The sequence below is a fragment of the Mercenaria mercenaria genome, chromosome 6 (assembly GCF_021730395.1).
Source record: "Mercenaria mercenaria strain notata chromosome 6, MADL_Memer_1, whole genome shotgun sequence".
NCBI lineage: Eukaryota > Metazoa > Mollusca > Bivalvia > Venerida > Veneridae > Mercenaria > Mercenaria mercenaria.
This window is the reverse complement of record NC_069366.1, coordinates 91,100,106-91,113,647: the sequence shown is the minus strand read 5'-3', so window position 1 is coordinate 91,113,647 and position 13,542 is coordinate 91,100,106.

The window sequence follows — 13,542 nt, the reverse complement described above, 5'->3', positions numbered from 1 at the left end:
CATAATTTGAGGCGGCCATTTTGAAATCAAGATACATGTAGCAACAAAAATAATGATGATAAAAAATGTTACTAATGGATTTTGAGAGGTTGCGTGTTTAAACTTTCAAAACAAAAAAAAATAAAAAATAAAAAAAGATAAAAAAGAATAAAAAAAAAAATAAAAATTAAAAACACCACGTCATAAAATATAGCAAAAAAGTCACAAACTCATACTTTCAGACAATTCGGCACAAACCTTTTTAAGAAATCGTATTTTTGACATAAATTGACCACATGTGAGGCTTTGCATGACCGCAGCGACAATTGAGGCAAACGAGGCAGTTGGGCCATTTTTTCTTATGTCGAATTTTTTTCTGTCTCAGTTGCCTCGGTATATTTTTTTTAAATCTCGGCCATTATTTTTGGTCTACCTCAACTAAATGAATTACCAGCTGTATCGGTAGAATTTAATCTCGGTTACATAACTACTTCTTCATTTTTGAATAAGTTTATTACATAAAATATGGAATAGACTGTAGTGTAATCTTTTCTTTACTGGAAACGACGTTACAACAGTGTGACCTGTATGAGATATTTCAGTATCGCACTTCAGATTGTACTCTTAATGGTCAGAGGAAATGGTCATTTCCATAGGCCCACGTTAAAATGTTTTGTATTATTGGCCTTTCCTTACATTAAAACTTTTGATACCACTTACTGAGGATGTCTATAGTTATCTATAGATTTTTTTCCATTTTTCTTGAAAATGCTCAACTGCATAAATATCTTTCACCACAAATGCATCATTACAAATAATTTTAGCCAGTAATCATAGATTAGAATTTCAATTCATGACGTTAGATAGTTTTGAAACAAATTAGACAAATATTAGACCAGTATGAGACCATTTTTACACTGCGGAATTCCCTACATATTTTCGACCAGTCAGGGGCCCTATCTGACCTAAAGCAAAATGGTCTCTTAACATCCGTGGTCTCTCGACCAGATTTGGTTGTACTTAAAGTTGAAAATATATTAATAACACTGAAGGCTACCTTCCATCCCATTCCCACTCCCTCAATAAAACCTTTACAATAAATTTTTGCACAAATCTATTACCATCTGCTGGGTACGAGGACATGTTTAAAGAAATACGAAATCGTTTCATTAACTCAAGGTTGTTCCACTTTTAATGAAATTTAAATGTTAGTATATCGAGTGATAAGATATTTCTGTGCATATTTGAAACTCTAGGATACGGTAAAATATACGTGAAAGATTATTGATTTCAGATATTTGCCTAATGCAGGATTCGATAACATAATCAGGCCTCCTAGATCTAAGTAAATATTTCACAACTGAAATTTACAAATGACGCACATGTTATTTCATCAGGCAAAAACATGTTTATATTAATACATGTTTTTCGGCGACGCCGTCTAAATTTTTTTTTCGTTACCTATGCCACGTGACTTCAGTTTGCAAATCAAACTACTTGATAACGCATTATAGATAATTTATCAAAATGGAAGATTTATGCAACACTCTGCCTGATTGGACGAGAGTGTCAATTTCTTTCACTCTGTTGATTGTGCTACGCTGAGTGAAATGTAGACAAAGCGTTTATTCCAAACGACGCTGTTCACAGTTTTAAAGCTAACTTTGGCTCAGTATATTTAGCAAGAATATTGATGTATCTCAAAATGATAAGTAAGTTTAATAAATATGATAAAAACCTGTTCAGATACCAACATATATCAAATTAAAGAAAGAGCTGAATACGGTCTGCGTATCACATGAATAAGGGTGTGATAAGAGTCTTTTATGTAGAGAAGTGCTTTTTAAAAGATTTTCCTTGTTACAATTGTCGTCTGTATATGAAAAGGTTTCTTGCTTTTGTGACTTATTCAGATTGTATATTAAAATGAGCACTTGTTTGCTTTGATATATTTGTTATAAATTATTTAACTGATTTATTATATATGAATATTTTTCTTTAGTATGGTATGCAAATATTGAACTCAGTTGAAATCTGTTTCATTATATATATGCTATATAATGACTGAATCTCATTACACTGAAATAAAGGTACGTTGCATACAGTTTATCTATGCGATATGACTACAGGCAAACTTTGTTTATGAAACAGAAATATTGAAATAATTACAATTGTATGTTTTGCTTGACCTTCACTTTTTTATAGGTGTGACGTCATTGTCCAAAGATTCATGAATAGCGAATATGCATTTGTTAAAAGCGGGATGAGTTGGCCTATTTTAGAAATAAATAAAAAGTAATAAATAAAAAAATCCTTTAATTGATTTTTTCTCATGTATTCTAATCAAATTTGATTTGTAGCATCTTTATTAGGCCCGCAGCCAACTTTGTTCAGCTGGGACATTTGACCCCTTTTAGGGGCTGCTAGAGCTAAAACTAGAAATGCCTTTATACAGCGTCTCATGAACAGCTTGGTGGATCTTTGTCATACTTGGTCTGGAGCATCATTATAAGGTGCTCTTCCAAATTTATTTATATAGGAACTTGGGCCCTATTAAGGACCACTATAGCTAAAAGTAGATATGCCTTTCTTCGCATTAACCACTAAAATGTAATGGATTTTTATCAAACTCGATGTGTAACAATATCGTAAGGTCTCCTGCTATTTTGTTACAAATGGGGATAGGGACCAATTTAGCTAAAAATATAACACGTTTAATGACCTCTTCTCATGAACCGCTTCATGAATCCTCATCAAACTACTGCTGTAATTATTCGTTTAAGGATAAACGAAACAAAATTGCAACCCTACGAAACCTTTGCGAAAAATTAAAAGAGAACCATTTAAATTGTTAAAGTGCGGTGTTTAGATTCGCAATTTGAAAAATGTTAGATGAAAGATGAATGTTAGATGAAAAATTCATAAACTTCTTTCCTTATTACAATTCGCCGACCATCATTTTTAAAGATATTTCTTGTTATCTTTATTACAATAAATGGATGACTGATTAACCTATTATGATATCATGTCATGATTCATTTCATGATTAAGACACGTCAGTATAGAAATTTAAGTTGTTTTGAAAACGATTTACCAGATATAGTACTGAATCAATGTTTGAGGTCAAAAATGTTTACTTATCAATTTACACTTGTATCGTAATCTAATCAGTTCTGAATGCATAAAATATATATACATTACGCAAAACTGATCCAATAAAACTGCTTTTTATACGTGTGTAGCGTATTGAACGCTCTGTGCCTTTTTAGTTGCTGGGATCTCATTACTTGTAAATATTGGCATATGTTGCAGTGTTATAAAATGGGAAGAAAAAGCACTTGATAACAGCGTTCGAATAAAATAAACAGACAGTAGCCTATACTGTAAATGTAATGAATTAATGGAAGTTTGTTTAGCTCTTCAGATATGAAATTCAAATGATTGAAAGAAAAACAGCGTCTTGTAGCAACGGGAGACGCATTAAGCTACTTTTATACTACAAAGAGTAGCGGAATAAGTTTACAGTCAAAATTTTTCGATGGAAATTATAGACTTAAAATACTCAAATTTAAAAATTAAACTAATCATGGCAAAACTCTTTCGGTCAGAGGTGTTGAAACCAATGATGACTTGTTACTACACGCTTACACTTACTAGTACTATAGCACTGCCTGGTTACATACAATGTATTGTTAAAATTGTGCAAATATAAATACTAGAAAACGTTTATACGTGTAGTACACTTTAAGTTTTTACAGCTTTAACTATATTCATAATGTTTACATCAAACAAATTAATTAATACAATGTAGGAACCAAGTTTAAACTTTGATCTCAAGTAAACTCCCGTATTGTATTATCAGAGCCATTATCTCCCTTGACTTAGTAAAAAATGCGTATAGAAAGGGCCTAAACGTGTGTCGCATGTATTTCAAAAAAGCATTTAACTCAGTATGAAGTAAGATTACAGGAACTTTATTCAGCGTGTGAAATTGTGCACTCGGCGTTTTGTTAGAGATATCAATCAGCAAAACCAGAGTTATGGCCATTGCCTTAGTCAAAAATATGCACAAGAAGGAAGAAAAAACTGTGTCGCTCATATATCAAAAAGCATCAAAATTCGATTTTAGTTGTTGGATATTTTGTTCACGTCAAAAAATCCTTCACTTTCAAATGTTTTTGGATAAGCGTCCGTTACTATTTAATGACATGCTCAAGCAGGCCTACGTTACTTTACATATAATAATCTCGCTAAATTAGTCCATGCAATTAACACCCAGAAGATGTTGTTTTGTTATTTTCCCCAAGTGATCAGGGTTCCGCGTCTTCCCAAACTTATTGTCTAGGACTTAACTTCCCTTGCATTAAAATAACAAAATAAAACTTCTTTCACAACAATAAATCATCCACTGCAACAACTTAAATACATAGGCTAATCTTTTTTAGAAAAAAAACTGCCATAACTATGTATGTACAGATATTTGCATTTAAGCCAGTTCGGAAAAAAGCATCTGAGCAAACTATGTTAGAAAGTATACGTTTCTAGCCTTGTTACTTAAAGTATAGGTAAGGACTAACACTGATTCTACCGAACGATGAAATTACAGTTTTTGGATCTAAACTTTAAATATTAGGAATTAATTGTGGGTCCGGCCTCCACTCATTTCAAACAGTCCAATATATTTTATATGCATATGGTAACTACTTAACCAGCACACTATTGAAAGCCCAAATACCCGCTTTATGAAAATTTATTAAGCTTGTTTCTTTTTCTACAAAACATCTGTTATTACCCCCATCTTACTTTGGTGTTTTTTTCTAGTTTTGTACATTAATCCTAACTTTATACATGTGCGTACATACGTACGCCTAGCTACGCGCATGATAATAAAATCTAACGTAATTAGCCGACAACAATCAGTGTTTTTGTCTATAAGATACATTTCAAATTACTTATTTTGTTATTTACATTTTATGTTAACATGATGCATGTATGCAGTAAAATATAATAGTCTAATATAAGTCTAAATTGAAATTGTGCTAAAAGCTTCAAGGAGTTTTAACTTTAACATATCTTTATCAAATCTGCAACAACTGAATCAGGTAAATATAATATTAATACATATATAACTGTATATAGTAACGAAAATTGTGCCGTTTTGGAGACGTTATGAGCCGCGTCCAGCGATTAAACACTTCCGGTAATATTTGAGAACTGAATGCCTTTTGTGCGTTTATACATGTTATACGGATATAAAAACATTGGGACTTTTTGAAAATCCATAAATAGCGCTAGCAATTTTAAGTTGATTTGCAAGAAGTCCTTATGTGTTTTATACACGTACAAATGCACAAAACGCATTTAATATATTCTTATATTTACATTTCTAAATAAGCTGGCCACAAAAATAAGTGGTTAGTATTCCATAAGCATTAGAAAATCAAAATTATTGTCAGGATATCGATATCTAGCTCTGAAGACGTTGTGTACAGTTCACTGATGAGTTTTGTGCCCCCCCCCCCACATGAGTGGTGGGAGCATATAGATTTGGTCTTGTCCATGCGTCCGTCCGTCCGTTCGTCCGTGCGTGCGTGCGTCCGACACGCCTAGCTCAAAAAGTAGTTCATATAAATTGATTAAACGTTGCACGAGTCTTTATCATGATATGAACTTGCGCACCCCCTATTTTTTGTCTGCCTCCACCCCCTATTTTCAGAGTAATGGCCCCTGAAATAGTAAAAAAGTACGTTTTCACCTTGGGACGCACGTAGCTCAAAATGTATTTAATATAAATGGTTGAAAACTTGCATGAGTCTTTATCATGATATAAACTTGCACACCTCATATTTTTTGGCTAGCTCCACTCCTATTATTAAAGTGATGACCCCTGAAATAGTAAAACAATGCCCATTTTCACCTAATTATGTGCCTAGCTCAAAAAATATTTGATGTAATTTCACGAAACCTTGCTTGAGTCTTTATCATGATGTGACCTTGCACACTTGGCATTATTCTTGAGAATCTTAGCGCTAATTACAGAGTTATGGCCCTTGAAATAGTCAAAATAGTGGATTTTTTTGTTTGTGATGCTCATAGCTCAAAAAGTATATGGCCTAGAGTAATGAATCATTTTCATAAAATGTTTGTTGAGGCTAACCCCATTAAGACTGCAAACATTTGAATTATTTCCCCTTGTTTGTGACAAATGTACCAGTGGGGGGCACACCCTGTGTCCTACTTTCTTTTGAGTTTCTCGAGGTTCACAGTTTTGGTATTCACATAGACATATTTTGTGATTTTTGCCATGTAAAAGTCTGCAAAATTTTCGGCTAATGTATTATTTATTATTAAAACATTGAGTGATATGTGTTTAAGAACCTAAGTTGGTAACTCATCAAACGCTTTATTGTTTTTCATTCCATTATCAACAACAAACACTTTTTCTCATAGAAATATATGAATCACGTTCATTTACAGTATGTGTCTTAGGTAGAATAGAAGCACTGTTGGAGTTAAATAACACTTTCATCATATTATCTCGTTTTATGATGTATACTCTTAACGAGTTGCCTTCCTAAAGTTCAGAATCATAATAATTACATTGATTTTTTGTCGAAATCCCTTTTCATACCGTAACTAAGCAAGTGTGTTTAAATCAGTCATCGCCTTGGTACCCTATTTTCTTTAGCGTAGCATAATCGTATGTCGGACTGACCGACAATCACATACAGTCTTTGTAACGACAGGTTTTGGCTCGCCGTAGCGAAAATCAACAGAGTGATTGCGATACCTACGGCGTAGGCGTCGTGTATAGATAGATACCTTATTAACGATTTCAAGCAAGCTCAGTTATTACCAATCACAAGTGACACGTTTCATGCTAATCCAAACTGACTGACACATATTTGATAACTCTTGCTTTTATTTTGATAGAATTATACTCCTTTTTATATTTTTCCATCTTCTGTTGGTGTTTGTCAGGGATACTTTATAAAATGTCATAATCCCATTAATATAAACTAAGTTTATGATGTCATATATGCAATTATAAGTATCCCCCTTTTATGTACTTAGACATATTAATACAAATTAGATTTCAAGCTTCTGTTTCTTTTGTCTTTCTTGAATATAATTTCTATTCCCAAAAATCTGCTCTAACGCACATTACTCACCCCTCAATCACCACATCCACACACACTCACATTACCACTCTCCCACAGAAACAATTATTATGAGTTTTTTTTAAATTTTTAGTTTCTTGTGTTTCATGATATTGTCTATTACTAAACTATGACCCTCCCTATTTTTACTTTGTCGAATGAGTAGATCTGTGTTCGTTTTCTATTTTCAGTTCTCATAAAAAGTAAACGATCAATTGGAAATTTTAACAATGAACAAGATCTCCGCAAAACGGGGGAAGATCTAGATCAGAGGAGGAGACAGTAAGATTTAAAGATCTAAATATTTTAGTTTTGAGGTGTTTGTGTGTGTGTGTGTGTGTGTTGGGGGTGGGGGGGGGGGGGGGGGTGCGGGCGTGTGGATTGAAGATGTAATGTGGCAGTTGTCAGTTGTGTTGGAGGGCTTTTTCGGCACTAATGATGGAATACTAAGGCACAAAAAACTGTCCCTTATTGTTGGTGGGTGGGTAGGTTAACGTGTGTGTGTGCGTGTGTGTGTGTATGTGTGTGTGTGAGAGAGAGAGGCAAGGGAGGGGTGGAAGATTGTTGCACTCCAGAAATTACTTCATCACCAACCATCTTTATTCCAAGTTTGAATTCAATATCTTGAATAGTTTAGAAGTCGTGCTCCAAACACGAAATACAAAGGACGGGTCTGAACTCAATTTGTGGCCATGACCTTTGACCTACCGACCAAGTTTATGCACTCTGCTTATCGTCTTATTGTCACCTGCCTACATGCAAAGTTGAAAGACAAAACCTTGAATGGTTATTAAGTTGTGCTATGGACATAAAATTTAACAGACAGATTTGACCCTTACTGTAACCTTGACATTTGACCGACCTACCTGATACGCGCATTCGAATGATAAGGCACAGAAAGGTATATGTGACGTTAAGGGAAATGTTATGTAAATTGTTGCATTCCTCGAATCACAACCCAGCTATAATCCAGTTTTAGATAGTTTTAATTTAGATTTTTTTTGAATTGTTATCAAGTTATGCTCAAGATAAAAAAAAATATTACGGACAGACTTGACCTTGCTATGACCTTGACCTTATGAAGGACAAATTTGGCATTTGAGCGCCATTTGCGACCTTGACCTTTGCTCTACTGACTCTGCACATCATGCCATTGCCACCTACTAAGTTTAGAGTCAATAAGGTGAATGTTTATTGAGTTAGGCTCCAGGCAAGAAATTTGACAGACGGACAGACGGACGGACTTTCAGAAAAACAGAAGAACGCGCTTTACATAATACTTCAATATTTTTAACGGCCATATAAAAATGGGAAATAAATATTACTTTTTGAAGAACAAAACATATTGTTGTGGGTATTAATTTTCTTAATGATCTAAATGAGATAAATGCAGGTTTTGAGACACCAATCCAACTTGCCATATCCAACAGAAGTGTGCCTGACTAAAGTCAAAACTTGAAAATAAGAATTCTTTAAAACTATTTCTAATGACCTTCGTACCTCGGGCAAATGTTGTTGTCAACTGACTGACAAGACATTTAGTAAGTATATAATAAGTGCACTTCATAAATGACTTAGTTACAAATAATTCTATTTTTGCAACCTTTTAACTAAAACTGAAAATGAAACTGAATAATTTGATAAAACGCCTATTTCTATACAATGACATATTGAATGGCGTTGTACATAATAAAAACAATAACAATAATAATAAGTAATAACAACGACAACCATAATAATAACAATCATAACAGCCTTATTTAAACAAAAAGTCATGACCGTACCCTTCCCTCTGAGGTTAATTTATCTCTAATTAATGGCCGCCAATTTTAATTTGCCACGCCAATATGTGGCAAAAACAGCAAGTACTTCTGTACATGCTATCTTAAAAATTCTTTCGCAAAAGTAAAGTACTTCAAATTCTCATGCGTGCCATACTTTTAAATCTGATTTTATGCCACCAACAAAGCAGCAATCAACATTAAAAACTAAACTTTCCCATGGGAAATGCTATTTTCCCATAGGAATGCGGTCTTTTCCTATGGGAAGAACATGTGATAAATTTTCCCATGGGAAAGTGGATTTCCCATGGGAAATATATTTGTTTCTTAAAATGATAAATCATTATCTTTTAAACTTATTCTACACCAGGCACATTATAACAGATTTTCCCATGGGAAACCGTTCCCATATTTTGGCCATGGGAGGACGTTCCTATGGGAAATATTTCCGATGGGAAGACTTTTAAATTATTCCCATGGGAAATATTTCCTACGGAATATACTTCCCATGGGAAATATTTCCGACGGGAATGAATTCCGGTGGGAAGATTTAATATCAAATAAGTCATGTGTATGATTTTCCACAGAAAAGTACTTTATAAGAAACTGAATATTCTAAACTGAATAATACCATTTTAAATATGGAAGTCGTCGATACATAGAGTATGGACATAAGTCTTCTACAAGCGATACCAGTATTTCTTTTCACATTCACTTACTGCAAATTTACATCTAAACCACACTGCTGTGATCTGGAGTTACTACTCATACTAACCCTAATAATGCTGGACACGTCTGAGTCTACCTTTGCGGCCAGTTTAAATCATTACCAACTTGTAAATCCGTGCAGTCTGATCATGATCTGCACTGTTCGCCATTCAGTCGGTATCCTTTTGTAAGCACCCCCTTTAACAGTTAATTGTACTGTGTAAACTGAAAGATGGACAAGTTCATTATTGAAATTCAGCAAGGTAAGGGCTAAAATAGAGTTTAATATTGTCTCTCTGTTTTTATACGTTCTAATGTCAAAAAATCTCCAAAGTGAATAAAACAAACACTAGCTTTAATTTAAATCCCATAGTGAAAAAAAGTGTTCATTAATCGTTCTGTCTCATGACGCTACTTGATCAAATAGCTCCTGCAATAGCTCCTGCGCTGGTACTAGAGTGGTTTTCTAATCATATGCATTATGCGTATTTCCTATAACCCCTATTTGTGTTTAGCATACAATAAAACACTGTGAAACTACAAAAAGATCTGACATAGGCTCTATTGAGTATCATCCTTCATCAAAGTCCTGTTCAAATTATTTTGACCGCAGTAGTGACCGAGTCTGCACTGTGACAGGGTCGTGCAACAGCACAATCAGTCATGATTAAAACTAATCCACATTAATGCTGGTTTGCTGTCATTATCACATATCAAAATATAAGTATTTATATTTATACGCAGATGGTGTACTGAATTAAATCTAAAAAGGAATTGTTACTTTAAAATCTTCTACTAATTATGTGTTGCTATTATAATCTGGAGCATACATATTTCGTTCGCAAATGTACGATGTTTATAGTGTGCGGTCAGTTTGTTTTTTTTATCTCTAAATAACACGGAGTACTTTTTTTTCGGGGATTACATAATATCATTTGTATCGAAAAAAAAATTCTAATTCTAAATATTTACGCCCAATAAAGTATCAATGTATTCCTAATATCGAGGCTTCACAATCAGTCTTCGAGTTCTTACATATTTATAAGAAATGAACCCCAGCAAATTCGGCCGAGTTCTGGTAGCGACAAAATGCGTTGCAAGGGTACATATGATTATAAGTACCGCACAGTATTATGGCGTTTTTATTTTTAACATCATGCAAATAAACAATCAGTTACTTAGTACTCACTTTTAAAAGGAAATATATTGAAAGTATGGCCAACAGTTGTCTTGATGGCACAGTAGGTTGAGTGGTAGATATGTTATCATTTTGTAGTGATAGTCTTGATGGTCCGTCATTTTTTGCATTTAATTAATATACTTTGTATAAATTTGTTTTTCTCTGATTTCTAATTTATCCTCGAAACATTAGATCATATTAAAGATGAAGCATATATAAACATGAATACGTGTTAATGACATATATAAGTTAGTGAACAAGTTAGTACTAGATTAACAAATTTTTGCTGTTTTGAAATCGTATTGAAAAAAATTAAATACAGTTTTCAAAATACTTTTTACGGGTCAGGGAATGGAACTCCCGACGAACAAGTATAAGACGGATACCAATACCTCTCGGCCAACGAGGAATTACTATTCGCAGCGTAAACGTTGTTTATTGAATTAAATTTATGCTATTGTTTTGTTTGTTCACATTTCAAAACGCCTTATTACTGTGCGATACCTATGGTAAAGGATCATGGGTTGAAACGTATTTTGGTAGTTTTTTTTTGTATTTTTTTACATCAAGGGCTGAGCTCATTTTTACATAATGCACAAAAGAGAGAGACAAAAGGAGGGAATGTCTTCTATAAAAATGGTGGGGGAGGGGGTTTGGAGTTCCCCTGCCGAGATTTAGTGGTAAAAAAAAAACAACAGCCAAAATGTGGATTACTGGGCGTTTGAAAAGGGCCTCATACGACACTTCCTATGCAATAACATTGTATTATTTTGTTGTTTTAATGTGATATTGTTGTCGGACGGATAACCCACCGAGAGTTTTAAAGCACGAAAATGTTGAATTCTGTAAAACGAAGTATACCTGTGAGAATGGCATGTGGGTCCTCCACCTAGGTTTTTTTTAAACATCCCACATGGTGAATTCTGTGCGTGTTTTAGGGGTCTTAGATAAATATTTCTTACACCCCGGACTGGCGTTTCCGATGATTTTACCCATGCCGGCAAAACCTATCTGGCACCCCCATGCCAGATGAGTCTCGTGCTGTTAATGACAACCAGTGGTTCATGCACTGATAATATTATTGTTTATGTAAAATACGAAAAAAAGCAGGTAGATCTACCTTGATAGTTTCTCTCCATTCCTTATAGTATATTTCTCGATTCAAAATACGTTGGTTTGCCGTAAGAACATAACGTTACGCAACAAACGATAAAACTAATGTGGAACTTTGTTATTGTGCGTAACGCAAAACATCATGACGTCACTTCTGCTTACGGACGTTAATTTCCCGCGCTTTGTGTTTATTCTCTGCTATAAGAAAGAGTGCTAAGTAGGCCTAAGTATTTCTACATGTTATTTGTAAAATATGTTATGCAAGGAAAATAATCTGCCAGAATAAAATGCTAGAATTTATACGATATCCAAGCCTCATTACCGCCCAATGCGCTGGTGCCCTTGGGACGGATATTTCTATCCGATTCGTAAACACATGACAGGTATTATTATTCCGACACAAAAATATTTTTTCTCTTTAAAGGTGATGGGTTTCGGGAGTCCACTACAAATAACTTTGAAACACAACGTATAAGAATGGTAGAATGTGGCCGGGGGCTTACTCGAATAATTATCCAAAAACTGAAATCTCCGACGTTAGATTTAGATTTTTATTTTGGTGTATACATGCAAGTGGTGTTCTTGGGTCCTCCCCGGAAAACGCATGGAAATGGTCGGTTCTGTGTGTTAAGATGGGTTAGAAATATATCATTTACTCTGAACTGAAGTTTCCTCCGCGAAAAGATATACAATGTCAAGTATCATATTTTTATCTACATATATAAATGCGAATGATTTTCTCTAAATATTTATCGCGGATTTTGGTTTTTTTCTTCATTTGTATACGACGTATTATAAGAACAACTGCGACGGGCGGCGGGCGGGCTGCTCGAAAGGTTGTTCGCTATCTAACTTGAGCAGTTCTTATCCAGTGTTCACCCACCAAACTTGGTCAGAATGTTCACATCTCGGGCAAGTTCGATAATCAGCCGGATTGTTTAAGTAGTTCTGGAGGTACGCCCCTTTAATTGCTTAAAATTGCAAGTATTGACAACGTCCGCTCTTTAACTTGAGCAGTTCTTATCCAATATCCACCAAACTTGGTCAGGATGCTGATTTGCAATATATCTCGGCCAAGATCGATAACTAGTCGGATCATCCCAGTAGCTCCGGAGCTATGCCCCTCGAATAATTCAAAATTGCGAAATTCCATGTTGACAGTTTCCGCTCTCTTACTTAAGCAGTTCTTTTGTCCAATGTTCACCTAACTTGGTAATAATATTTATGGGCATAATATCTCGCGCAAGTTTAATGGTTGGCAGCAAAACGTACTTCCCTTTAGCTTTTAGATAGTTTTAATGTGTAATTGTGATTCTTTCTGCATTACGGGCGTATTTTGTGACAGTTTCGCACTCTTGTTTGATTCTGTGAAAATTGACAAGCCTGTTTCACTAAGTAAATTGTGGTGAACAATTGTGCCAAGTTCCTTCAGTATTTCTCGATGTATGTCAAAGTTAGAGTTGCTTTTACCTCTCTCACGTGTGTTCCAATGGCCCTGTCGGACTGAATCTAGGGTCGTTATATTTTCAAGGTCAAGAGGCCAAGGTCGGATGAGCGACTTAGTTCCATCATGACTCTCTTTGAAATAATATTGTCCATTCGTCACAAAATATTCTTTTTG